The sequence below is a fragment of the Gigantopelta aegis genome, chromosome 4 (assembly GCF_016097555.1).
Source record: "Gigantopelta aegis isolate Gae_Host chromosome 4, Gae_host_genome, whole genome shotgun sequence".
Lineage (NCBI taxonomy): Eukaryota > Metazoa > Mollusca > Gastropoda > Neomphalida > Peltospiridae > Gigantopelta > Gigantopelta aegis.
Window position 1 is genome coordinate 8,573,545 of NC_054702.1, and position 5,166 is coordinate 8,578,710.

The window sequence follows — 5,166 nt, forward strand, 5'->3', positions numbered from 1 at the left end:
GTAGTCTAATGAGGGAAAGGACGAATTAAAGACCTGTTGCTATTCGGTAAACTACGTGGGGAAAAGGACGAATTAAAGACCTGTTGCTATTCGGTAAACTACGTGGGGAAAAGGACGAATTAAAGACCTGTTGTTATTCGGTAAACTACGTGGGGAAAAGGACGAATTAAAGACCTGTTGCTATTCGGTAAACTACGTGGGGAAAAGGACGAATTAAAGACCTGTTGCTATTCGCTAAACTACGTGGGGAAAAGGACGAATTAAAGACCTATTAAATCAGTAAAATATGTTGGGAAATTGCAATTTAAAGACATGTTGTTGTTAATCGGTAAAATACTTAGCAGCAACGGGTTTCGTCTCTCTCTTTCTAGAGTGATATATCAAGGCGTAGTTTAATGTGTGCTGGGGTGTGGGCAAACAAACATTCATTAGGCTGTCAGGATTGTTTGGACAGTGATTCATGAGTATACACCAATACAACTGTCTCGCTCCAACTGTCTTGTGCAGGTTTACATTTGTCTGGCCAGTTATGTGAGTGGCAGTCCTCTTATAGATGGAGTAACAATGAGGTATAGTTATGGGAAGTATCAAAGATGTAGAAAGGATATATCATCCTGGAAGCTTAGTGCCGAGTTTCTCTGAGGTCCCTGCATCGTAGGACCGAACCATCGTAGTGGACTCCTTTCGTCATTGGGTTTCTCCCCGTCCCAACCATTGCCCCTCGACTGGTATATCAAAGGGCGTGGTATAGGCTGTCCTGCGGTGAAGCGCATATAAAAGATCCCTTGCTGCTAATGAGAAAATGTAGCGGGTTTCCCCTTAAGACTAATCAAAATGACCAAATACTTGATATTAGCCGATGATTAATAAATCAATGTGCTCTGGTGGTTTTGTTAAACAAAACAAACTTTAATCCTAATAGCGAAACACCTGATCATATGAGTAGTCATATTGTCAAAACATCTGTTTGGTTTAGTATTGTGTAAAGATACGATGTTCAGATTTTCCTACTCTGTCTTAAATACACACTACATTGTACATGTTTTTACCTGTATCTGTTTTTAACCTACAGGTAAATCCGATTTCACCGTAGAAGACCTGAAGAGAGCGGTTCAGTTAATGGAGGAGAAATAACTCAATGTTTTCAGGTATATTTCCTTGTCACGTGCACTGATGTAAAATTCACTATGCCCTTCTAATTTGATTTTCATTCAGTTTGTAAATAATCGTAATGCAACAAAGTCATACGTGCAATTACATAAAGAGAATTTTGAATTCAGCCTGCTTATAACGTGAAAATTGATTGGCTTACTAAATTTATTATATTTTATTTATTATTTATTGAGTGCGTCGAAAAATAAAACATTCCCCCCTTCCTTCCACTATATACCATAATATCGATGACCAGTGGCATACATGTGGCTTCCAGGTAGCTATATAGCTCGTTAAATATGTACATGAGCGGATCTAAGGGCGGGGACCAGGAGGACTTGCACCAAAATACAGTGTTGAATTTTCGAATACCTAACTTCTGTTGACGTGCCCCATTCATTTGGTCCATGTGTCCTTTTGCCACTGGTCCTCACCTTAAAATAGTTTCTGGGTCTGCCTTTAAAGTACATTTCTGGACAAACTAAGTGTATACCTCCCGGCAATATTTTGTTATTCAGAAAGTAAACTGCCATGCGATCCTCCCTTTAATACTTATGTCCGGGATTTAGGGGGATCTCCATGAGCCTGTCTACATATTTACATATTCCTACGCCAAACTTTGAGGTTAAACTTGGACATTCTTTCTTTTGATCTATTCTGTTCCTGAAACAAATTCGGCGATCCTGTAAAAATGTATGATGTTATGTTGTTGAACAGGGATTTGTGTAGTCATACATGTATGACGTTAATCAAGAATGCAAAAGTAAATAAGAAGAAGAAGAAGAAGAAGAACTAGTCAATATGCCGAATGTAACATTTTTTAGTCGCACGAACTTGTTTTCTGGATTATGAAAATCTACTAAATGTTGTTTGTCTACATTCCCAGGGTTTTGGCCTTACTTTGTTTTGTTCTATTTACATACAGGTGACTGTACACATCTGTGTTCTGATGATGAAGTGCAGACAACAATCTGACAAGTAGAGATCAAAGTTCATTCTATTAAACGCAGTCGCAGAAAGCAATGTTTTTACTTTTTATTGTTTCTATACATCGATAACTGTTTTTACCTTTTACTCTTTCATTATATTTATAACTGCATGTTATTGTTCATGCATATACATTGTAAGTAAAATATTCACAAAGCATGCACACACACACACACACACACACACACACACACACACACACTGAAAAGCTAAACGCACCAAAAAAGAGAAACAAGAATAACCAAACGAACTTGTGAAAACACCACTACATAACTAAACGCAGTTGCATAAAGCATGTTTTTACTTTTCATTGTTTCTATCCATCGATAATTGTTTACTGTTGTCCATTAATATTAAAAATACACTAAAAAGCTACACACCTAAACAAACAAAACAAAAACAAACAAATAAAAAAACAATCAAACTAAATGGAAACATTTTTTAAACAAACAAACTCGTCTGAAAGCGTCAAACATAAAAATTTAAATTAAAAAATCAATTAAAAAATCAACTAAGCAAAAACAAACACAAAGCAAAAAACAAAACAAAACAAAACACAAAACAAAACAAACCAAAACAAACCACAAACCAAAACAAAACAAAAACAACAACCAAGATCTCATTATATGAATTATTGTTCATAATAATAAAATACGCTAAAAAGCTACACACTTAAACAAACAAAAACAAAGTGTCCCCCAAAAAATATTTAAAACAAAAAAAAAAAAAAATCACGATACTTCGTCTTTACTACCTTAGATCTGCATAACATCATCGTTAGTGCGTGGCTATATGACCTTTTATTGAATGCACCAAAGACGTACGAAACAAAACACAAAACAAAACAAACCACAAAACAAAACAAAAACAACAACCAAGATCTCATTCTATGAATTATTGTTCATAATAAAAAGTAAAGTTTGCTTTATTTAACGATGCCACTAGAGCACATTGATTTTTTTATCTTATCATCGGTTATTGGACGTGAAACATATGGTCATTCTGACACTGTTTTTTTTTAGAGGAAACCCGCTGTCGCCACATAGGCTAATCTTTTACGACAGGCAGAAACGGATCTTTTATTTGCGCTTCCCACAGGCAGGATAACACAAACCATAGCCTTTGTTGAACCAGTTATGGATCAATGGTCGGTGCAAGTGGTTTACACCTACCCATTGAACCTTGCGGAGCACTCACTCAGGGTTTGGAGTCGGTATCTGGATTAAAACATCCTACGCCTCGACTGGGGTCCGAACACAGTACCTACCAGCCTGTATACAACGACGCCACCGAGGCCGGCATTGTTGTTCATAATAATAAAATACGCTAAAAAGCTACAGACATAAACATAAAAAACAAAAACAAAGCGTCCCCTCAAAAATATTAAAACACACAATAATAATAATAATAATAATAATAATAATAATAATAATAAATCACAACCAAGATCTCACGATACTTCGTCTCTACTACCTTAGATCTGAGTAACATCAACGTTAGTGCGTGGCGATATGACCTTTTATTGAATGCATCAAGGACGTACGGCGACGATGATGATGGTCGTCGTGGTAGTGGTGCAAAGAACCACGACGATGAAAAAGGCTTTTGTTTTACAAGTCCTCTGTTTGTTTTGTTGAGGCCACCACTAGAGTACACTGATTTATTAGTCTTAGCGAGGAAAGCCGCTACATTTTCTATTAGTAGCAAGGGATCGTTTATATGCACCATCCCACTGACAGGATAGCACATATCACAGCCTTTGATATACCAGTCGAAGTGCACTGGCGAGAACAAGAAATAACCCAATGGGCCCACCGAAAAGGGATCGATCTCAAACCGACCGCGCATCAAGCGAGCACTTTACCACTTTACCAAAAGACGCTTTTGTTCCTGTCCTGTCTCGTTTGTTTAATGTCATATATGATAGTGGGATTTTCCCATTCAGCTGGTCATAAGCCATTAGAATAGACCTCTTTCACATTCCACCGCGCATGTCCTCTAACGCCATTGTGGAACGGCCTGAGTGTAATAAAGTTCTGTTCTGTGTCGCGGAGCAACTCGTGGACGCTAACCGTGAACTCACGTAGGATCTCGCAAAAATAGTCCTGAGTACAAGTTGGGGGGCATAGACAATGGAACGCCACGCAATACGGAACCGGAAAATGTTGTCGACATCCAGCAAGACTTATTGGAGACATTTGTGAATTATTGCTTATCAAGAGTTGAAAATGGGCAGAATTTTGAAAACAGCAATTAGTAAAAAAGTTAATAATAAAAAGCCAAAAATAAAAAGAAATGACTGCTCGGTCGAATATTTATATAATCTGGAGCATTTTAGAAGGACAGTCCAAAAATAAATAAGAGAAAGAAGAGAGGATCGGACTATTTAATAATATTAAAAAAAGAAAGTAATTTCGACATAAACTTTTGAACGAAGGTTTAAAAGTTTAAAGTCCGATCTATATGTCCACGTGAGTGGCCTCGTTAAGGCCGTTAGGGTGCACAGCTTGTAGGGACGAGATGGGTTGTATCCCGTCTAGAAAACCCAAAGATTGACAGTCGGACGACGGACAATCAACAAAAGTAAGCAGGCCAAGTCTGAATTTAAGCCAAAATAATTAATACGGTGAATGAAAAAGAAGAAATAGGCCTAATAAATAAATATTTTTAAAACTTCGTAAATACCAATTATTTCATATGAAGTTATATATGACTAATATAAATGATGGTGAATTGTAAATAAAGAAAGAATCAAACAAACAAAGAAAATAAATTGAATAATAAAGAAATTAAAAAAAAATACATGAAAATAATTTTTAAAAATTAACCTTCGTAAATAGCAGACATTTCAAATGAAGTTGTATGTGACTGATATAAGCGATAGTGAAAAGTAAATAAATAAAAGAAAGAAAGAAATATAATAAAATAAATAAATAAATAAAAAAAAAAAAAAAAAAAAAAAAAAAAAAAAAATAAAATAAAATAAATATAATAATAAATAAATAAATAAAATAAAATAAATATTTT

The 5,166-nt window shown here is 35.6% G+C and overlaps 1 long non-coding RNA gene across 1 annotated transcript; it reads left to right on the forward strand.

The window, feature by feature from the left end:
• The first annotated feature begins 18 nt into the window (after nucleotides 1-18).
• LOC121371947 lies at nucleotides 19-2,171 on the forward strand. The gene is made up of 2 exons (XR_005957865.1): nucleotides 19-1,148; nucleotides 2,078-2,171. It is a non-coding gene; the product is annotated as an uncharacterized LOC121371947 (long non-coding RNA).
• Nucleotides 2,172-5,166: the final 2,995 nt, after the last annotated feature.